This window comes from Phodopus roborovskii, unplaced genomic scaffold (genome assembly GCF_943737965.1).
Source record: "Phodopus roborovskii unplaced genomic scaffold, PHOROB, whole genome shotgun sequence".
In the NCBI taxonomy this organism is placed as follows: domain Eukaryota; kingdom Metazoa; phylum Chordata; class Mammalia; order Rodentia; family Cricetidae; genus Phodopus; species Phodopus roborovskii.
Window position 1 is genome coordinate 645,294 of NW_026126566.1, and position 24,337 is coordinate 669,630.

General features: G+C 36.3%; 1 non-coding gene across 1 annotated transcript; it reads right to left on the minus strand.

The window, feature by feature from the left end:
- Window positions 1–23,759: 23,759 nt before the first annotated feature.
- On the minus strand, window positions 23,760–23,866 carry LOC127235205 (U6 spliceosomal RNA). The gene has a single exon (XR_007835692.1). It is a non-coding gene; the product is annotated as a U6 spliceosomal RNA (small nuclear RNA).
- Window positions 23,867–24,337: the final 471 nt, after the last annotated feature.

Below are 24,337 nucleotides of genomic sequence, written 5' to 3' on the forward strand. Positions count from 1 at the left end.
ATAGGTAATAGATAGATGATAGACCAATAAAAGATATAGATAGGTATAGAGAGAGATGATAGGCAGATAAATAGATGATAGAGATGAATAGATAGATAGATAGATAGGTAGATAGATAGATAGATAGATAGATAGATAGATGATAGTCAGATACATTGATGACAGATGATAGATGGAAAATGATAGAAAGATAGATTAATGATAGACAATAGATGACAGATTAGTGATCAACATATGATAGACATATGATAATAGATAGATAGATAGATAGATAGATAGATAGATAGATAGATATGTGTAACTATTAAAACAGGTTTTATCCTTTATTTAGCTCATGAGAAGAGCAGAGATCTGAATCAGGATCTGAGGCCCCCCGCTTCCTCTTCTTTGCTTTCACCCTAACAGGAAACTTGGATTTCAACTCTGCCACTTTAAAATCAGCTATGAATCTTGCTGCTAACTCTTCTGGGTTTGAGTGCCATATTGCAATGTTAAAGTGTAAAATTGCATCTGCTGAGGCATTTGGCTGGAAAGCAAGTATGTCAATGGCAGTCCCTCGCTGCCATCACACATATGGAATTTCTGTGTTCAGCTCTGCCATCTGGTCGTTAGGCTTCAATTCACTCCTCGTTGAATAAGGCCCATCCACCATGTCAGTGCCTCACACAATATGGTGTCCTTTGCAACTCTGTTATGATGACATTTTCTCTTCCCCATAACCTTCTTTTTCTTCTTTCACAAACACTCTACAAAGAGCAACTTTCAGTTCCATTTGGGAAAGTAACAAACAGCAAAGTAAAAGAGCACACCATGCAATGGTTATAATCAGAGAAAAAGCATTCAAACTCTCAAAGCTCTGAGCAAAACGTTGGGTTTGTTGTAGCTGTAGATGTTATAGATTACATTTTGAAAATGTTCCAGCCGGCTTTATACATATAGTAACTATAGCTGAGATTACCCACTGAATATGAAGAGAATACAATTTATTGTTTCCTCTTTTGCGTTGTCCCATTTCAGTATTGTCACAAGACTGGATGGGCTTTTCTTTTTTGTCACAGGGATGTGGTCCCATGAAAGTACACAACTCCACAATGCATCCACAATACTGCTGACCAATCACAAAGTTAGATATAGACAGCTGGCTAGTTCATTTCCTTGTCAACCCTTTATCCGATTATTAGAAAGAAATAATAAGACCTCAACTTCATTCCAACAGGAAAATTGTCAGCAAGCAATCATCATGAGCATGAGCATATTTGGGAGCATAACAACAAAAGAAACTGAAATTGTACTCCCAGAGTGTATTATTGCTAAATGCTAGAATTAGAATTAAGTCATGGAAGCCCATATTAACTTACATAAATTTCCTATACAGCTTCTTTTCCCCCCTTTTTAATTTAAAATTGACACAAGGTTGTTTTACATGTCAATCCCTTTTCTCATACCCTCCCTTTCTCCTCTGTCCCCAAACAAACCCCAGCTCATCCCCTTTCTGCTCCCTAGGGAGGGTGAGGCCTTCCATGGGAAGTCTTCAAAGTCTCTCATATCCTTTGGGACAGGGCCTAGGCCCTCCCCCATGTGTCTAGGCTGAGAGAGTATCCTTCCCTTCTATTGGAATAGGTCTCCAAAGTCCAATTGCATACTAGGAATAAATACTGATCCAATACCAGAGAATGCCCAGTTCTCCTAATTAAAACCCACATTCAGGGGGCCTGGGTCGGTCCTATGCTGGTCTCCCAGCTATCAGACTGGGGTGTATGAGCTCCCCCTTGTTCAGGTCAGCTGTCACTATGAGTTTCTCCAGCCTGGTCTTGACCCCCTTCGATCATCACTCCTCCCTCTTTGTAACTGGATTCCTGGAGTTTGGCTAGGGTTTATCTATGGGTGTCTGCTTCTGCTTCCATCAGCTACTAGATGAAGGTTTTAGAATGGAATATAAGGTACTCATCAATCTCATTATCATGGAAGGGTATAAAAGGTAGCCTCTCCATTATTGCTTAGATTGTTAGTTGGGTTAACATTGTAGATCTCTGGGCATTTCCCTGGTGCCAGATTTCTCCTTAAAACCATGATGGTTCCCTCTATTATGGTATCTCTTTTCTTGTTCTCTATTCTTTCCCTGCTTCAATCTTCCTATTTCCTCACGTCCACCTCTCCCCTCTTATTCTCTCCTTCTCTTTCTCTTAACTCCCTGCATGCTCCCAATTTGCTCAAGAGATCTTGTCCCTTTCCCCATCTTTGGGGGACCATGTATGTCTCTGTTCTCCTTGTTTCCTAGCTTTTCTGGTGGTGTACATTGTAGGCAAGTAATTATTTTCTCTATGCCTAAAATCCATATATGAGTGAGTACATACCATGTTTGTCTTTTTGTGACTGTTACCTCACTCAGGATGGTTTCTTCTAGTTCCATCCATTTCCTTGTAAATTTCAGTATTCTAATGTGTTTTTCTGCTGAGTAGTGCTCTATTGTGGAAATGTACATTTTCTCCATCCAATCTTCAGTTGAGAGGCATCTAGGTTGCTTCCAGTTTCTGGCTATTACAACTAATGCTGCTATAAACATAGTTGAACAGATGTCCTTGTTATATGAATATACTTCTTTTAGGTATATGACTAAGAGAGGAATTACTGGATATTGAGGTAGACTGATTCCCATTTTCCTGAGGAAAATACTGATTTCCAAAGTGGCTGTATGAGTTTGCATTCCCACCAACAGTGGATGAGTGTGCCCCTTTCTCCACATCCTCCCCAGCATAATCTGTCTTAGGTGTCTTTGATTTTACCCATTCTATCAGGAGTAACATGGTATCTCAGAGTGGTTTTGATTTGCATTTCCCTGATGGCTAAGGATGTTGAGCACTTTCTTAAGTGTCTTTCAGCCATTTTAGATTTCTCCATCGAGAATTTTCTATTTAGTTTTATAGACCCCCTTTTAATTGAATTATTTGGTGTTTTTGGTAACTACCTTCTTGAGTTCTTTGTATATTTTGGAAATCAGCCCTCTGTCAGATGTGGGGTTGGTGAATATCTTTTCCTATTCTGTGGGCTGCTGTTTTGTTTTGTTGACCATGTCCTTTGTGTTACAGAATCTTCTCAGTTTTAGGAGGTCCCATTTATTAACTGTCAATCTCAGTGTCTGTGCAACTGGTGTTATGTTCAGAAAATAGTCTCTTTTACCAATTTGTTCAAGGGTACCTCCCACTTTCTCTTCTAAGAGGTTCAGTGTAGCTGGGCTTATGTTGAGGTCTTTGATCTATTTGGACTTAAGTTTTGTGCATGGAGATAGATATGGATCTATCTGCAGTCTTGTACATGCCAGCATCCAGTCATGCCAGCACCATTTTTTGAAGATGCTTTCTTTTTTTCTATTTTATGAATTTAGCTTTTCACAGTGATTTTACCTGCCCAAGTTTCAGATTTCTCATGTGCCTCTCAACATTTCAACCAATATATTTTATTCTATGGTGGATCTGGATCTGCCTTGAAATCTTATGTTTAGCTCTATAAGTCACATTGCAGTTTCATCTAGAATATAAAGTGTATGTGGAACTCAAGATCCCAGATTTCTTAAATTCTCTTCAGAGACAGAGCTACTGGTATGAACCAGACAGTAGGTTTATCCTGGATCATGCACCTTAGCAATAATTTCACAGAAGACTTGGTTCATGATTTTTTGTGCAATGAGCTTCTCTTGTATGCCAGGCTTCATGTATAAGCTGTTTTGTCTTTGAGTCTCAGAAAGCCTCAGTGATGTTAATGTTATTGTTTTCTAGCTTTGTAAGTAGAGACTTGAGAAAATGATTAGCCAAGGCAGAATGAAACACAGTTCAGTCTTTCTATCACACATTCCAGAACTCGCCCTATTATATCGTCTTTGTTCAGTCACAGTGTAGTTACACATTCAGAATTTCCTCCTGCAGAGCACTTCCCATCTACAAGAAAACTCTCTAGGCCTCTGAGATCCTCTTCATACTATTAATTTGAAAAACTGTTTAAATGCCTGTAAACAATGGCAAGCTGTATCCTAATCAAGGAATGATAGGTAAAATGAAATGCCCACATAGATAAACTTTACACAAAGTGAATGAAGACAGGCATCAATGCTTAGAGTCAAGTTTCAGGAGGACCATTGCTGTGTGGACATACACCTTCTCTAACATTGTAGTATGGACCAGCACCACTCTTTAAGCTTCATCTCTTTTGCCTCAAAGCTCTATGTAGTTAATGTGAAATGTTATGTTCATCCCTATTGTAAATCAATAAGCTTGTAATGAGATACACCCGATAAATGTAGAAGACCCTATGATGCTGTTTTTCAAACTTGTTACATATTGTCTTCATCCAACTAAAGTTTAAGATTTTTATCTCTGAAAGGTATGACCTGAACTTTGCACTAACAGGTTTAAACTTTCTTCAGGTGATGCCAGTATTTTCAAATGGGTTGTTTATTCTGCATATTATATCAATTTTAGAGATCTCATGAAGGAGACTGGGACATCATGCTACCAAAAGTTCTTCAGATGATCACAAACGATGGTTTGAAAATGAATATTTACAAGCAGGTATACAGTAGATTTTAATCCTTTCTGAATGTTAAAAGCATTTCTATAGACCAGCACAGATGGCCTAACATTAAAGCCATCAATATAGAATCCAGGAGTGAGACCCCAAATTTGCAATATGCAAAAATTCCTTCAATTGTTAGAGTAAGGTTTTTCACCACTGGTCTGGACCCACCATGGTGGCAGCCCCAATTAACACACAGACATGCTGTATTAGATATGATTCTGTTGGACAGTTACTTGTTTCTTATTGGCTAGCTCTGTCTTAATTATTAACCCATTTGTATTAATCTAAGTATTTCCATGTGGTCTCATCTTACCAGAGAGAGGGCTCAGTTGTCTCCAGTCCCTACATGCTGACTCCTCCCTACTACTTCCTTGAATCCTCCTTGTCTCCTACACCCGCCTATCTTGCCTTCCTATTGGCCAACAGTGCTTTAGTCATTAACCAGTATGAGAAACATATTTACAGAATGACATCTCCCATCAGTCATTTACTTTTAGGATTAAAATCAGATGGAATGAAGACCCAGCCTTACAATGATTGTCACATTAGTCAACTTCAGAGGAACATAAGAATAATTACAAAACTTGGTCCCTTCTCCATCCCCAGAGTTTCTTTAAACAAGTTCTCAAGCAATAGGCTGGAGAGAGTCCAGTTACAATAAATAACAAAATACCAATTGTGTATATACAAATTAAAAGCTAGGAAGGCTTAATGAAGTATATATTTAATGATAAAGGATGCTACAGGAAATTAACAAAAGTCCATCTAACACATTAATCAGAATGGACATAAATGTATTAGTAACAACCAAATAAAAGTCTTGTGTCTTTGACACACTGTAATAAAGAATGAGAAAAAAAAAACAAACAAACTAACAAAAATACTAGGGATTTATGAGCAAAAGAAAAACCCTGAATGCAAACACAAGGATGCAATATTCAAACCTACACAAAGAACCACTTTTTTTTTAAGTAAAATGAAGCATCTCTATAAACTGAAGAGCCTTGAGAGATACCTGATATGAGCTCACAACTCAGAATAGATTTTTTTTAATAATCTGGCTGTGATTGGTGAATTTGAAAAGAGAAAGTATGAATGAGTCTGAGAAAGAGATAGCAGAAAGCCATTAGTACTAACTGCTATTTTGGTGTGTTGTCTTAGAAATATAAACAAAACTGTTGAGGGCTAGAAAGATGGCTCAGTGCTTAAGAGCACTTGTCATGCTATCTAAAGACCCAGGATTGGCCTCTAGCGCTCTCAGAAGAGCTCGCAACCATTTTTAACTCCAGGTATGGAGGGACCAATACTGTTTTTTGATGTCCACAGACATCAGGCATGTACATGGTGGATGTACATATATTCAGGCAAAATACTTATAAACATGAAATAAAATATTTCTCAAAGGATACAAGAAAATCTTCAGCTATAGGCAGGCAGCTCACAGCAGAATATTCTAGAAGAAGAAATCATTTGGTGTTCATCTTACTTCTTTCATTGGAAATTTAGTTAATGGAAACTATATGATAGAAATATGTTCTGCAAAAAGTTAAGAAATCTTAATTTAAACCACAAAAGCTATTTCAATATACTGATGCCTTATTATTGACTTAAAATTAGCTATATTTATTTGACATTATGTGCCAGTTTTGAAAGAAATGTTAAGTAACAGACAAGAACCTTAATATTAAACAAATACAATTGAAATAATACTAAGTCAATTCATATTTATTGAACATTTGCAATAGGACAATAAACAGAATTTATTTAAAAAAGTAGCATAATTAAGCAAAGATTTACAAATTGTTTTAGAACTTCAAAGAAAAGATGTTACCATTGAGTTTGCACTTTCCAAGACAGTTCCATGAAATAAAGTTTATCTTAAGATAGTGTAATCCTCATCCACAAAAGAGAGATTCCTTTGAAAATGAATAGAGTACCATAAGTAAATGCTTAAAGGCAATCTGTGCATTGCTGTATTTATTGCCCCGTGTTTCACATTGCACACGGCAGTTGATAACTTTCTCAATGAAAGTGAAGAATAAATTCCAGACTTGTTTATAAAATGCAGCAAGTGCTGCACAGGATTTGGATTTGTACAGGACGCAGGTGACAGAATTGACTATTTCACACTAGAATGTCTTGAATCTGAAGTTTTTGATTCCTTGTGTTTTAGACTAACTTCCTGCAAACACAATGCCACTTTCAATGTATTTAAAACATGTCATTTCTTTTCTACAGAATGTACTCTTTGGTGTCTTAAATATTTTTTATTTAAAATTTAAGTGACTCATTCAAGAATAAATTTCATTATTTTCAACTAAAATTTTTCAGCTAAATTTCATTATTTCTTTAGAGGTGACATCATGGGAAAGAGGCAGGTATGAACCTCTGTAAAAATTCATCAATTTTTAAAGGATATCTTGCATTCATGTCAAAGTACCAGATTTAACTTTCTGTAATGATATTACTAAACTGATTTAAGTAAGCCTAATACCTCAAAAAAATGTAAGTAATTGCTTTCAAGTGCCTCTTCTCAATTGGTAGAAGACTGGTTTATCTGTAATATTTTTTCTATGGTGTACACTTGTGAAATCTATTTATCACTTTTACCCTTATGCTCTTTTATCTAGTGTTATTTCATAGTGCTCATTTAATTTTTCTATACAGTTAATCCTCCATTTGCCTTTTTTGACTTATATCACTATTATATGTGATTACATTTCAAAAACATAATCTCTAGATCAACAGTTTTCTAATTACTTTTCTTGACAAAAAAAAATCATTCATTTAAGAAAAATTATCTGCTTCAGCCTTAAATATGAAACAAATAAGAACTGGCTAGGTAGTGTGGGGTCAGATGCCTAGAGTTAGATGTATTCTCTGCTGCTCTTGTCTCCCAAGGAGCTCCTGGAGTCTACTGGACTTCTGTTTCCTGGAGCTTGGAAGCAACACATGAAAATTCCAGTCTGCACTAATCACTTGCCTCCACTTTATTGTCTGTGACTGAGAAAGAAGTGACACCTTCAGGTACAGAAGATATCCTATGGCTTCATTTTTCCCAGGAATGAGAGACACATGAACATGTTCCTGACAAGCATTACGCTTGGTTTTATTCAACAAAGTAAAAAGTAAGATCTCCAACAAGTTGTCTTACATGATAGTTTTCAGACCGGCAATTGCTCAGAGAACAGGAAAACATGAGCTAATCAAGGAATTATCAGTAGGATACTTGTATCCATTGTGTGTTTTAATTTTAAATATATAATTTCCTATTTACCAGTTTCTCATTACACTCTCAAAATTTTTTCTCTTGGATGCTGGAGGAATGTGTCATCATTTAAAAGCAGATAGTGTTCTGCCAGAGACCAGAATTTATTCCCAATACTGATGACCAGCATCTCAAAAGAACCTGTAACTCTATTTCCCCCATGTCTGATCCTCTTTTCTGAACTTCATGGGAACTGAACTCATGCCCAAAAACCCACACACATGGCATGGACAAACTTAAATAAAAATGATAGAAGGGGGATTTCATAGCTAAAGTTTCATTTTATTTTTACTTTCTCTTAAGTTAAGTGCACCATATTCGTCTGTTATGGTCGACATTTTTCAGTGTTTGCTTTTTCAAAATCAACAGAACTCATATAAGGGGAGAAATGTATTCTATTCTCTTACACTAATTTTCCATAAAGAAGAGTTTGCAAGCCATATATATATATATATATGGTGATTAAGCTATGAAAAACAGTGAGTGTGATTAGAATTGTAACACTCCTTAAGTTTTTATTTTATGTGCAGTTTTTCTATTTTTTTTAATTAGATACCAGCTTTTTTTTACATGTCAATTCCAGTTCTCTTTCCCTTCCCTTCTCCCCTACTCCCCACCAATCCCTTATCCCATTCCCTGCTCCCCAGGGAAGGTGAAGCCTTACATGGGAGATCTTCAAAGTCTGCCATATCTTTTGGAGCAGGACATAGGCCCTCCCCATGTGTCTAGGCTGAGAGAGTGTCCATTTATGTATAATAGGCTCTCAAAGTCCATTTGTAAATTCGGGATAAAAATACTGATCCACTACCAGAGGCCCCATAAATTGCCCAGACCTCCTATATATTAATTTATTTTATGTGTGTGAAAATTCTGTCAGCATTTATGTAAGCATACCATGTGTGTTCATTCCTGGAATGGCAACAATCATCAGATACCACCTTAGACTCTAAGAAACAGTTGGAATTTGAGCTACCATGTGAGTGTTCAGAAACAAACTAGGCTGCTCTGCAAGAGTAACAGGTGCTCTTAATCACTACTAAGCAATCTCAATGGTCTGGTCTGTAATTTTCACATGTATTTTGAAATCAAAATATTTTCCAGAAAAATACTAGACTTACCATGAGTTAGTGATAGAAATGTCTGATTCCAGATGGTTTCTATCTTTAGAATGGCACAAGAAATCTTTCAAGTATAGCAATGTCTTTCATCACAAGCCCAGGAATAATTAAACTACTCTCAAAGCTAAGACCTAAGTGATTCCAATGGAGGGTTAACACTTCTCAGCCATACCAGGGTATTTGTGTGGTTAGAGCAGAGATGATAAAGATGGCTAGTGTATAGTTCAGCTAGACAATGACTGTTGTCCTCTAGTCTTATCCTTTTTTACATGGGGCCATTTGAGCCAGAGTTCTATGAACTATTACTGAAGCTATATAATTAAATACATCCAGTATTCATTGCTTAAGCGTTTGATTTGTGCTTTGTACATTCCATGACTGCTGCTAGGCACCTTATACATCTTCAATTCTGTTTTTTCCTCATTGTTTAAGGGTGCTTACATTCTTATTCCCAACTTGGTTTTTGCATACACTTGAGTCATTGTTATATAATCTTAAATTTAAAACTGCATAAATAATTTTGTTTTGTAAATTAGCCTTTGGAATCATCAAATAAACCATGTTCACTACTAATACACAGTAAGTATATTGTGCCAGGTCATAAACGTGCTACCTTTCTACTATGAAAATTTCAGCCTTCTAACACTGCTCTTGTCTCGGGGAATGTACTCAGGTTTAAGTGCAAGCAACAAAATTAGTCCTAGCCTTTTTTTGTTCTTCACAGACTCATACATACACACAGAGCAAACAGGATATTTCACCAGTTCTTCACATACCAAACAATAATGCCCCCTGCTAGGGGTAGGGTTGGAGCAGAAAATGTGGCTTTCTGTGTCCAACTAATTGTCCTAGTTGCATCACCCTGAACTTAGATTTAGTAGCAATGACCCTATACTTAGATGAGCAGAGGGGCACACGTGTAGAGAAGTGAGACAATCAGCTGCACAAGTTTCCACTTTGATAAAATGAATCCTAGTAAAGCATGAATGCTATTATTAAGGTATAGAAGAATAGCTCTACCCTTTTACTTTCATAGGCTAGTCATTAGCATTCTCCTTTGTTTACCTTCTGCCACTTTCCAGGTCTTTTTCCTAACAGAAATTTCTTCATCTCACATCTTCCTCTGTATCCCATTCCTTCTTGAACCTCTTTTTTTTCCCTTATAGTTTTATTTTTTATGTTCTGTGCCTAGTATTGAGTTAGGAGTAGCATGGTCAAGGAGATGATTAATCCTATATCCTAAGAAGGATGTATATTAAGGAACTCACTTGTATGTTTGAAACATTATTAGAAAAAAATCTCAGTTTTCAAAGAAAAGATGAAGAATTCCTAAAGTGATGGTCATGGGAAAAATTAAGGGAGGATACATTTGAGAAGAAGTCATAAGTCTTGTAAAGACAGACTGATTGGGGGAAGGATGCTAGAACACATCTTCAGAACATTTGGAAGCTCTGTGCACATCTCAAGCATGAATTCCTAAACTGCTAATTCATTTGGTCATTGCAATGTGAACTTCAGAAGTCTGTTCTTTGTATGCACAGAAATCTCAAAAATAAATCAGGGGGAAACCACTGAGAAAATATATAGTAAAGCACCAACTAATCTCCTCACAGAAGATCGACAGCAGTTTGTAAACTGGTCCCATCATGTGGTAATTACTTGTGATACTATCCAGAGGCAAGTGAACTTTCCATGTCAAATTGGACTACTCTGGATGTTAGTTGTCTATGAAAAGACTTCCACATAGTAACAGCAGTGGGCTACAGCCTTATATATGAAAAGGATGCACTGTTTAAAAAAGGAAGAGCAAAACACTTCTTTCCCATGAGGTCTTTGGAAAAGTGATGCGACTAGACACCATGCCTTGGAACCTTCATGGCAAAGCTAATGAAAAACTGAGAGTTTGGAGAGACTATTGAATCTTAGAGTCTCCAAGAGTGTTCCCCAAATGAGTTGTTAAAGTCCCTGTGACAGAGAGCAACTGTGCGAGATGATGACAGTCATTCGATACTGAACACAAACCATATTGTCTGTGATTAAACTCAGGTGCTTTCGAGAGCATTCAGGCCACTGTGGACAAACATCAAGGCTTGAATCTAAAGCACTAATAAGCATCATAATAAAATAAGGCAAGACAGACTGTGTCCCTAGAGTCAAGAGGGCATATTTGTGATTCCAGAAGGCTTAAAGTCCACATTGGGGAAAAGGCATTCAAATTCTTATATATTTGAAATGTATTGCTGATACAAAACACAGATCTTACCTCAAAGAGACTGAGAAGCAGTTTATTCTATAGCAAATATGAGTAGCCGTGGCCTGGGAACACAGATTTCATTGCCTCAAACCATGTTGACGAGCAAATAGTAGCATGAACTTTTGTAGAAAAAGAAATTCAGAAATGCAGGAATTTACCAAACCTATTTGTGGAGTCCCAAGAGCAAGAAGTGGTGACTCTTGTTTCACAAGTGTGGAGAGGGATCACAGGAAGAGTACAGCTGATTTACATTCAGTTCTCAGTGGCTGTGTTTTTTAGAGATGTAGTCTTCTGTGTGTCTATTATTGTGCCCCTCCTCAAACTCACCATCCTGCCATTGCAGTATGCAAAGTCTTATCTACTGTGGATCCTGGGACTCATGATTCTCTCCTCTCCTGATACACAGCCTTAATCATAAACCAGACTGCATGTGACTTTCCAACTCTAGCACCAACTGATCGCTCCTAGACAAGCAGGTATTATCTACCAAGGAGGGAATACAGAGAGGGGCTCAGAACCTCCGGATTATTTGTGGGTTTCTATGATCTCTTAAAGCACCTCATACTGAAAATGGAACCAAATTATTTATTTCTTACACAAGCACAAGATTTTAGTAAAGTGGAGAAGCTTCTGCTATAGACAAACACTAACTACCTGGAACTCTTCTCAGCTTGCAAGTGGAGAAACCAATGTTTGCTATGAATACTTTTCCAAAATTTTGATATGGTATGTGAAAGAAGCTTAGGTCAGAAACCCAGTTTGTGATAAATAGCTTTAAAGGCACTAAAAAGAGTTAATCTGGCTCTGGATCAGTATCATTCCAACTGTTTGTGGTCATGAAATTTGACCAGTGATGTCATCCTGTAATGAACTTGTAACAGTGGCCACACCCACTTGGGCATGGCCTCAGGAAGAAGGAAGCAGAAAGAAGCTATAGGCATGGCTTTTCCTCCATGAAATCTTTTCTGATGGGTCAGCCAATCAGGTATGAGGGTCAGAGAAACGTTCCTGTAGTTCTTTGTATTTTTATGTGTTCCTCAATAAACACCCATTTATCATTTATCTGGGATCCAGTGAAATAATTATATCCTCACCTTCAGATAAGTACTGTTATCTCGACAGCAGTGTGGCTTGTTTCTGGGAGTTGTGAGATAGATAGATAGATAGATAGATAGATAGATAGATAGATAGATAGATAGATAGATAATTGTTATATAGATACTGAGAGATTAGAGAGAGAAATATATATAGATTTGTAGGTAGATAGATGAGAGATATATACAAATAGATGGTAGAAACAGATGGATAAATGATAGACACATAGATGATTGATAGCTAAATATTGATAGAGGATAGATATGTAGAAATATAATAGGTATTATATAAATACATATGCAAATGATAGATGTTTACATAGATAGGTAGGCCCACAAATACACAGACAACAGATATGTACACACACGTGTGTGTGCATTTGTTGTATAAAACAAATTTTAAGGTACATCATAAGACATAGATGAAACTATTGTATTGCCATTTGGAGTATATAGGAGAATGGAGGTCTGCTTGTCTGTTGAACTGCATTGTATGTCTGTATCTGTTTCAGTTGCTAGAAAACACTGGCAAAAGGGCTGATGATTAACCTGTTTCTGTTCCTATGAGACTTCTATACAGAAAATACCTATCTCTGTATTGATTTTCTTGTGTCCATTGATGTTTATGGCATGTCATTCTGTAAATTGTCATGGCAGATTAGTTGTACAAAATGTTGGAAATATCACATTAGATTTGTTAATACTGTTTATACATCTTGCACCTCTCTTGATAGACTAAAATTCATTTTCCATGAAAGGCTAAGTTCACCTAACACTAATTGAATACTTGCATATTCTGATCTCAGATATCTACAAGCTTTGCATGTGCCATCCCACACAGCAAGAATGTGTGAGATAGATGTCCTGCTTCCAATCTTACTTTCTGCCAACTAAAGCAGAGGAAAATGGGTATTTTGCCCTAAGGCATGGAGGTGGTAATTAGAAGAGCTGAGAGCTAGAGGAAATTAGTCTGGATCCAATAATCTCACTCTTAAGACAAGTTTGTGAAACTGAAGATTAAGCTTAATGTCTGTTAAAGTTCAGGGTAGACCAGCCTCTCTTGACAAATTGATGAACATATGCAGGCTGTAGAACATATGACATGTAATTGAGATGAGAAGGTATCTAAGTGCTAGTGTTATGTGCACAGAGATGATATGGGAGCATAGGCTTCCCTCTCCTGGATTAGTCTAAGAACCTCATGTCCCAAGTTCTACTGAAGGGATGCCATGCTGATGGCTTTCCCGTGCACCTGTCAAGGACACATGAAAGAGCTTTTACAAGGGAATGGGAGTATTTCTGTAAAGAACACAATAAATGAATGCTCATCAGAAGCAAAGTTAGGTTAAGACGCTATGAACTGTATTTATAATGTTCATTAAAAATATGAAGTAGAAAAACCCATAGATAATAAAGAAAAAACTCAAAATGACCCAAAGTGGATGAAAACAGAATTTAGGTATTTAGGTAATAAAGAATATTATAAATTTAATGGAAAGTTGGACATAGTGGCAAAATTACCTAAACGAATGTTAATTTGAAAGGAAAACATCCATAATAGTACCTAAAGAAGTCCCAATTATGAGCTATGAGCTATAAGGTTTCAGAGCTAGTTGGAGAGTGTCCAATAGTTGTTTAAAAGGAAAAAGGAATGATATGAATACAGTGTTTGAAGAGGTAGCAGCTGGGAGCTCTTTAGAAATCAAAGCCTACACCTAAATATTCAAGATATCCTAAATATACAAGTAGTTAAGATAAACATTGCTACTCTCATACACATCAGAATCTGTGGCAAACAAACACAATAGATCTTTAAAGTCATAGAGGAAAACAAGTTAGATCTCAATAGGAATGGTAATTATGAGAGTTAGTCTATAATTTCTGAAACAAGAATAGAAGTGAATGTTATGTTTTCAATGTAATGGGAAAATTCAATTCGAGATTTCCCTTTATGTACACAGCAACATTCAAATAACAGAAGGGAATATGTGTGTGTGTGTGTGTGTGTGTGTGATATATATATATATATATATCATTATATGTAAAAAAATGCATAGAGCTGGGCATGGACAGACCTTAATTAAAGGAAGAACAAAAATTTGTTGACTTTCAGTTTAATCCACAATTTATTTTATTATCACTTAGTGTTTTTAATATTTTTTGCTTTTGGTACTCAGATTTGTACTTAATATTTTTTGTCTATTTCCCTGTTAATTCCTCTGGCTAACTTTGTAAAGTGAAAGATAAGATAAATGATTCTATATTTTTCTTTTCAATAAAATGTTATAAAATATTTATAGAAAATATTTTCCCATAACATACATTATTTCACCTCACAATATGTCAATCAATTAACATATTTTCTAATATCTATTGTGCTATTGTGATTTTTTTTTTTTGGCCTAAACAAGTTACTAATAGGAAGTTTGTTAAGTTTCTAAATATTTGGGGATTACTTCTTACAGATGTTGATTGTTTGAATAAATGTCTGTTGTGATTTTGTGATCCACATTGTAAAATTTCATTCATTTAATTATAATAATAGACATTTGGATATGCACTATGTGATATGCCTTGACAAATGTTGGCTAACAACAAAAATAAATCATGTGCTTTCTTTCATGCATTTTCAGCAGATATTATTTACTTGACTTTTTTTAAAATGTATTTTTATTTTACAGTTCCCTCTCCCTCCCTCCTTCGATCCCTCCCTCTTTCCCTCTCTCCCACCCTCTCATGCCCCCGACCACCCTCCCCACCCACCCACCCCCACTCCACATGTAGTGGAATGCCCTCCAGGAGGGTCTAAATCTGTCAAGTCATTTGGAGTAGGAACTAAGACTTCTCTCCTGTCTCTAGGTTAAGGGAGTATCCCTACATGGGGGATGTGCCCCCCAAAGTCCTCTTGTGAACCAGGAATACATCCTGGTTCCACTGTCCGAGGTCCCTTAGACTGCTTAGGCCTTCTACATCATATTGTTTAAATAAATTATAAGTTATTGTCCTCTTCACAACTTTGTTTGGTGCTGGATATCAAAGATATAGGCTTGTACATGTGAGACAAGTACTCTAACACTGAGATATCTCATGACTCATTCATTTCTTCAATGGTTTCTCTTTTTTAATAGTTCTACAAAACATTGAGAGAAATTGTAAAACCTCCTATAATGGTTTAAAACATCAAGATTTTTAATTTTAATTAAAATCTCTGAATTTCTATCTATTTTAGTTTATTACAAGGCACATTTCCAAAGTCAGACTGTCTTTATATCCCATTGGTAACCAGAAAGATTTATACATCAGAACTAGATGACTGAAAATATTATGAAATATTAGTATCATGAGAATGTTTCCACCACACTCATACCTTTTCATCTTGTTGTCAAATCTTTAGCTTTTTATTTTTATTTTTATTTATTTATTTATTTATTTATTTATTTATTTATTTATTTATTTTACTTTTTATGTGTCAGATTCAGTTGCTCAGTTTCTCATGGTGTCAACACCTGCAAACCCAGTGCTGGGCAGACAGATGCAAGAAGCCAAGGTCAGCTGCATGGTGCTTTCAAGGACAGTCTGGGCCATATAATACTCTGTCTCAAAGAAAAAACTAAGCTTCAAACTGCCTTAGATATGTCCATCTTTATCTACTAATTTGCTTTAATTTTCCTGGCCTTTTCATTTGAATGCATGTCTTCAGGATTGCTTATAATTGGAAATAGAGTTTTAAAATAACACAGATCTCAGAAGTTTAGTTAGCCTGAAACTTGATTATTAATATAATTAGAAAAGTATTTATAGCCTCACTGTATCTATTTATTATTCTGAGTTTCATAGCTCACTTCTTATTTTCTTCCTTTCTTGGAATTTTTGTATATTTAAAAAAAAAAAAGTGACTTTACATTGTTTACTTGCCATTTTCCTAAAGGTTCTTATGACTAAACTAAGACCAATATTGTTTTATTTTACTTAAAATGTAATATTTAAATATAATTTAGTGTAGAAAGATCACCATTAAGAATGACACTTGGACTATTTGAGGTGGGAGGTGGACTCTAAATCCAAATCATTTGAGGTAGCAAGACATACCCTGAACCTGTCCCATACCTTCTGGCAGAAACCCACATAAGAGGAAATGGAAGGAGAATACTTTATTCTCTGTTTATCCTCACTCTCATTGGCAAGTTCATCTATCTTGAACCGCGCCTACACTGGTATTAGAACATAATTTCTCAGGATGTAAAAGTGGACTGAAAACTGACAGCTCTCTAGGACCTCCCCAGTACTCCCATACTGCATTGCAACTGCTGAGAAACACAGTCTAATAGCTTTACTGTCAGTGCAAAGTTACTGTTGATTACATAGACCATTACCTATAAGCCACTCTAATAAATCTCATATACATATTATTTTCCTCAGGGATTATTTAAGTAGAAGATATTTCGATTGAATTCAAGAAGTCTGTCAGGTGATTAAAATGTTCTCATTAGTACCTACAACATTACTACATGTCTTAATATACATGACTCTCTCTAGACTATAGTTCACATGCAACACTGTCAAGGTGCTATGCTGCAATAAATGGAAATAATTGAAATAATATACAAAATTTATTCTGTCTAGAGAATGCTTAAACTTTTGTTGTGATCAATTAGTCTTAATCTTTCTCTTCTTTAATCCTTTGAGGGAACTTTTGACCACCTAAGCAAAAAGTCATCAGAATTTTAAGTCATTTGGTTATTAAGGTTTTGAAATATTATAGTTCCATCTAAGCCTTAAGTGAAACCTAGTTTGATTACATGTGTATAATCTCTTCTCAAGGCACCTCAAATCTTTATCTCATTCTGTTGTGCCACTCACTCTCTAATTGGACACTGAAACTCACATTCCAAACTCATTATATCCCAGAAAAACAACCACACTGAAAGTAAATCACTAATGAAGGTAGCTCTGTTCAGCATCTATGATTTCTCAGGACTATTGATGGGGCAGGCAACACTGCATTAAAGAAGATCAGCATTGTATCTCTATCTGTGGAACTTCATAGCTGACTGGTAAAGAAAGACATTAAACAGCTAAGTGAATTTGGCCTTAAGGAATGCTGACTGACCCAGTCTCTTTCCCAATTGTTCCCACTTAGGACAGATATACCTAAGTCTCTTTCATCCAACTCCAAATTACCCCATACTCTATCCCTAAATGAAAAGCCAGCCTTGAAATATGCCTCCCTTGTTCTCAGTGACAATAAATTTCATTTCCTTTCCCAAGAGCAAGCCTGCCCTCTACAATATAAATCAACTTTGCCTTGCCTACTTCCCCCAATTCTCCACTTCACCAAATTCTACAATCAGCAGAATACAAGTTTAGAAACTTATGAGCAAGCAAAAATGGAATTTGCTTTGGTGTGTGAAAGAAGATAAGAAAGTTGCCAGCAGTCAGAGATTAGTTAATTATTTTATGTTGTTATTAAATAATTACATAACCACAAGCATGTGTTCATTATTAAAAAGGGAAGGGAAAGCAGAGAATATCTATGAATAAATAAGAGGTAGATCACAACAAATTACATGACATGGTAAGAGAAGAAAAGTTTCAATAATAATTAGTTTAGCCACAGATACCAGGCTATACGCTTGACCATGACTGTGATCTGCATTAAAAATCATTAGACTAAATAAATAAATAAAAGCATTAGACAGCTTGACCTCAGATCTCAGGTCACATGTATGACTATGACTGTGATAGAAACTTTGACTCCAAAATCAAGGCTACATATATGACCTCAATTGTCAGTGGTAACATTAACCATGGGAATGCACTTGATAGTCTACAATTTAAAATATATATATATATATATATATATATATATATATATATATGATAGGAAAAGTTTTATTGTGTATTATGCAATGTTCAACACTTGTGAAGAGTGTAAAAACAAAAGCAAATTTAAAGAAGAAAGTTAGAGGTGTAAGACCAAAAAACAAAGCCTCAAAGAACAAAGTAGAATAACAAGGCAAATGTAAAGATCAGCACTGTGCACTATAGAGGGACTGGTCAACAGTTCTCAGTGTAGAAAGAAGAGTTATACTTTGGAGTGCACATAAAAGAGTGAACACTAAGCAATGTAGATAAGAAGGTCAATACTGAATAATGTAGATACAAGAATCAACACTATATAGTGTAAATTATGCACTGTATATAAAAGGGTCAGCGCTGGACAGTAGGTGGAAGAGCCAATGATGTATGTAGGAGACAGTAGGAACCAACATTACACAGCGCAGATGGAAGGATAAAATCTGTGTGGTGTAGACAGAACAATCTAACATGTTAGTTAGCCTGAAAAATCCAATACTGAGCAGTGGAGGTGGAAGAGTCCCACGCTCTGAAGAGAGGCCTCTTTTTACTACCATTATTAAGGCAAATATCCTGTTGGCACAGTTTTAATCCAAAGTGATAGGATATTAGTGAAATTTAGCACAGATACTTTTGAGAGGCGTTGTCTTTATATACTGATAATCACTTAAAAGTGTAAAAACTCTTCTAAAGTGAGACACCTGAAAGAGACTAAGACATACTCATCTTGTTACATCACATATAGCAAGGTCAATTTCATTTTGTTTGACAATAATGATTTTCCACAGGAACAGGTGTCATTTGATTTCCTGATGCTGATTTGGACTGATGTTTTATTTTAGAAAACAAGACTCAGAATAGATTCAGGTGTGTTCTGGGTTTGGTGTCAGACAAGGTGCTCATAACTAAAACAATGAGAAAAGTAAGTAAAGAAGGATACTAACAGCTGACTTCCTCTGTTTAACATATTAATAATTTATAGCCTTTCTTATTTCATAGCTGATTTTATGATTATCTCAAGTACATACACTATGGCATAGTGAGGATACCCATAAACAGCTGCAGTGTGGATTTAAGGTGTTCTTTGATAGAGCTACAGGTGGTATCGTGTATAGGTACCTCCCAGACACCTTAACCCTTGTTGCCAAGACAAAGCCCAGTCATCTCCCAACAGCAGCCACAGGGCAAAACTAGACAACAATCTTTATTGTAACAAGGAAGGGATGTTCCTCAGATTTGGTATGAATATCAAAGTGTACATTTCTGTACCTATTCTGAAGCAAATTAATTACTTGAAGACCAACCTTGAGTGAACTTTTCCTTCCTCCCTCCTCTTTTTTTTTTTTTTTTTCCCTCACAGTAGTGCATGAGGTAGGAACCTCGGGGTGCAATAAGATACTTGGATAAGCCAGTAGTAGATTAAATATGGACTCCCTGTGGCAATGCTTCTCTCCTGCCTTTCCTCCTGCTTGCCAAAAAGCAGCAGAAGGGTTACTGCTACAGCACGGCTTCCTAGAGTACTGATCAATGCGGCCACAAGATCTGAAATGCAGAGGATTTTCAACTCTAAGAATATTTTTTAAGAAAGAAAGAAAACTGTTTTTGAAAGTTCTAATGCTGAAATCCCACTACTCACCAGAGACAGAAAATGAGTTTATAAAAATTGTTCCATTGTTCTATTTTAGATCCTATCTACAGGATTAACCCCCCTTCCCTGAAAAATAAATAAATAAATAAATAAATAAATAAATAAAGTTCCCAGAGAAAACAAATTCCGAACCTGAATCTTATTTATTTAATCAAAATTGGGTCTCATTTATTTAATCAAATTGGGTAGGGGTCATGCTTAAACTCACAACTATTGCCTCTTCAAGGATTCGTTATTGAACCCTACCTTTGTGCAAATATTTAGGACAATTTCTGAGTTAGCCAAGACATGAAATCAAGAAATAAATCTAAGAAACACAGAGAGCTCTGATGGGCATTTAGCCTAATCTAAGTTCTTCTCAGTTGGGATTTGCCTTCTGTGTAGTCTTTGAGGACATTCACCTCTAAGCTTCTGAAGTCCTCTCTGATCACAAGACACATTCCCACAGCCTGTGGAGTCAGGATGTCGTTATCCTACCAAGAGTGATGGCAAGCCACAATTCTGTAGAGATGATGTGTTTACATTAGTTTCTCAGTTCTCTTCTAGTCTATTTTAGTCCATCAGTAGATATGTACTGAGAAACCCAATGGGCCACACTGTGATTTGCAACCTAGACTCAGCCCTGTCTTCTTATTTCACCAATGGAAATGGAGGTATGGTACATACAATCATTGGGCTGCTGTAATTCCATCCAAGAGGAGCAGACTATGAAACTAGCAAAATTCATGTGGCATTAGAATAATTGTAAGGCTTATAATTGCTTCCCTTTTGGAAAGTATAATATAAATATGGATTTAATTCACTCGTGGTAAGAAGAATTTCTGAAAATTCTTAGAATTTTTATATTGTGGTGTGTGTGTGTGTGTGTGTGTGTGTGTGTGTGTGTGTGTGTTCGCATGTATGCACGTTTTACAAAAACAGAGAGATTTCTAATAGCTTCAAAAAATAATTCAATTTCCCTGAAATTAAATCTAACTGGGAAATTTCTGTTTACTCATAGCACTTAGTAACTATTATTTCTGTAAAACAGAACATTTGCTGCATCTTGAGTGTGCTATTAATTCCTCCTCTTCCTCCTCTATTGCCTCTAACATCTACTAATCTAGTGTTTGTCTCCATTAGTGTACTGTTGTGTAAATTTCATATCCATGTAGTTGCATTACACATTGTCTTTCATCCTGAATTATTTCAATTTGCTTGAAGTTTTTATGATCTATCCAGTATTTCTGGAACACAACACATTTTGTCATTTCATTAGTTAATGACTACTGAAATATTTGTTTTTTGGTTATTTTGGATAATGTGGGTATGCAGATTTTGTGAAAGTTACCCTGTGGACATATCTTTTATTTTCTTAGATGAGGTTCTAGAAGTAGAATGTCTGAGTCTAATTTACAATTTGGACTACATTATATTTTTGTGAAAATACCTAGCTTTCCTGTCTACTGATTACTTCTTCCCTACTCAGAACATGTAAGTCTTTTAATCTTCCCATGGTTTATTAAACTCTTTACAGCTAAATTTTTGAAATGTATTAACTGTCTTTATTAAAGTAGAAACTATTTCTTCATGGTTATTATGCGAAGCTTTTTCTTCCATCACAATGCTTCCAATACAATCCATCAGGCATGCTTGCTGGTCTCAGCTCTCTCGCCTATCCTTTATTCTGACCAGTTCCTATGTTAAACAAGTAGAAAAAGGAAGAAAAAACTTTGACCTCTGTCCAAAATGTTCTGACCTTGAAGCCACAGAGATGCTTATCAGACTCAGTTAAGTGAACAACACCTAACAGAACAAGTCTACAAATCAGCAAATCTCCATCATTGCCATAGCTACCACCTCAGACAAAAACTCCTGAGAGCCTGTCTCAGAAACAACTCTTGTGCTTCATTTTCTAGCTTGACTCTGGGGTCATCTCCCAGGAATGTTTAACATGTGCAGTTTTTCTCACCTACAACACCCTCACTCTCACAATTGCTTTTCTGTGTTGTCTGTGTAGTTATCTTCTTGAAGGATGGTCAATAATTGTGATAAATATGAAAAGATTGCAGTTTTTTAGCATGCAAAAGTTAGGTAATCCATCATTTGATCTGTTCATACAATTCTAGGATACTGTGAATCAATCTTGTGGAAATACTACCTCTTCACAATCTTTCCTTGTCCTTCTGTTTGCTTGCTTTCTCAAATACAGCAATTATGCCTCCAGACCCTGATATTTTTTATCCCAATATCATCTTTCTTCTTTTATGAACCCTTTAAGAAAGTCCATCTTTGTTCATATTCCTCTTTTGTTTGGAATTGGGGGAGACATGTACTGTTTTTCTAGGTTGCTGCAGTCATGTCTCCAGCACAACTACCCAACTATTATACTGCAGCTCACTATAGATTACAATGGTGTGCTGCTTATCAGTTTAAGTTCTTTTTTTTTCTGTGTGCATATTTGTCATCACTGTTGACTTATTTTTCAACAGGAGTAACCATGCTTCATGTTTCACCCATTGGTATAATAACACATCATCTGGTGCAAACCATATATTTTTATTTTCTGGACTACCAGTGGCCAGGGTCTGGATCTTTCTAGTGACTTGGCATCTTGCCTGAAAATGAAATAAATGTGCATATAAATGTGAAAATTGCTAAGAATTCATGCCTTTAATTCTAGCATTCTAGCAGTTAGGAGGCAGAGGCAAGTGAATCAATGTGAGTTCAAGGTCAGCCTGGTTTACAAACTAAGTTCCAGGACAGACAAAGGTGATACACAGAGAAACCCTGTCTCAACAAAAACTATTAACATTAAAAAAAAAAATACTATATTCAAAGCAAATTAATAGTAAAGATTTAAAAGAAATGTGTAAATATTCTGTTAAGGCAGATAATGTGTCACATGAATAAATGGTACTGTAGAGTTCATTATATGAATTTCTACAGAAGGAGTTTGATTGCTAATGATATAGTTAGAGAGTCTCTCTGCTTTGACAGGTTAAATTATATATATATATATACATATACATATGTATATATATATATATATTTAACTGTGAATTCCCCTGCTCCTAACGCACATCAAATTTTGAATAAACATTGAGTGCTAAATAAGTGATTCTCCCTGAAAGTTCTGTTTGAGAACACACATGTACCAGCCTAAAATCAGTCAGATTATTACATTGCCTATATTGATGTTAAATAGAAATGAGTTCTATCAAGGCTGCTAAGGACAGCGGTTTATTTCCATTTTTTTTAAAACTTTTTTATTTTATTTATTTATTTATTTTTACATATCGATCCTAGTTCCCTCTCCCTCTCTTCCTTCCTCCCTCTTTCCCTCTCTCCACCCTCACATGAACCCCAACTACCCTCCCCTCCCATGCCCCCCACTCCACATGTAGGGTGATGCCTTCTAGAAGGGGTCATCTAAATCTGTCAAGTCATTTGAAGTACAGACTAGGAGTTCTCTTCTGTCTCTAGGTTAAGGGAGTATCCGTCCATGGGGGATGTGTCTGCAAGGTCTTTGTGTGCACCAGGAATACATCCTGGTTCCACTGTCTGAGGTCCCTTAGACTGCTCAGGCCTTCTAGCTGAGACCCAAGTTCATGGGGTCTGAGTCAGTCCCATGCTGGATTCCCAGCTATCAGTCTGGGGGGCCCATTAGCTCTTCCCCTTGTTCAGGTCAGTTGTCCTTGTGTGTTCCTGGAACCTGGTTTTGTCCTCCCTCTCTGCATCTGGATTCTAGTTCGGCTCAGTGTTTACTTGTAGATGTTTACTTCTGTTTCCAACAGGTACTAGATGAGGGCTCCATGATGTTGGATAAGTTAGTCGTTGATCTCATTATCAGGGAAGGGCATTTATGGTAGCCTTTCCACTGTTACTCTAATTGTTAGTTGGAGTCAGTCTTGCAGATATCTGGACATTTCTTTAGGTTCAGTTTTCTCTTCAATCCTATAATGGCTCCCTCAAAAATATGGAACACTTCACGAATTTTCATGTCATCCTTGCACAGGGGCCATGCTAATCTTCCATGTATTGTTCCAATTTTAGTATATGTGCTGCCGAAGCAAGCACAACTGACTGTTTCCATTGTTTAATGCTGGGATATGCAGAGTTCAATGTAACTGGGGTTCTAGGTAGCTAACATTTTGCTATGTAGATTGTTCAGACAGAACTGTGTTTATGGCTACATGATATCCTTAACTATACATATGATTGTCAGCCTGAAGTAGAATAAGGGTAGGCTGGAATCTGAAATATAAAGTGCGGTTTGAGATTTATGTCTGTTCTTCTTTCCCACTACTTTGGAATTGAGGAATATGTGCAGAAACCAGACCTTTCTATTCTGGAGTTTCAACAGGAGCATACAAGCTTAGGATCAGGAGCAATGGAAATTCTGGGAAGAAGGCAGACAAGGTTCTCCAAGCACATCCTGTTATAGAACTCTCACTACCAACCAAGAAGCTTTAAGCAACACACACTTATTTCATATTTCTAAGACATAATGTCATGATTCTTGGCATGTTTTGTCAGATTTCTTTGTTT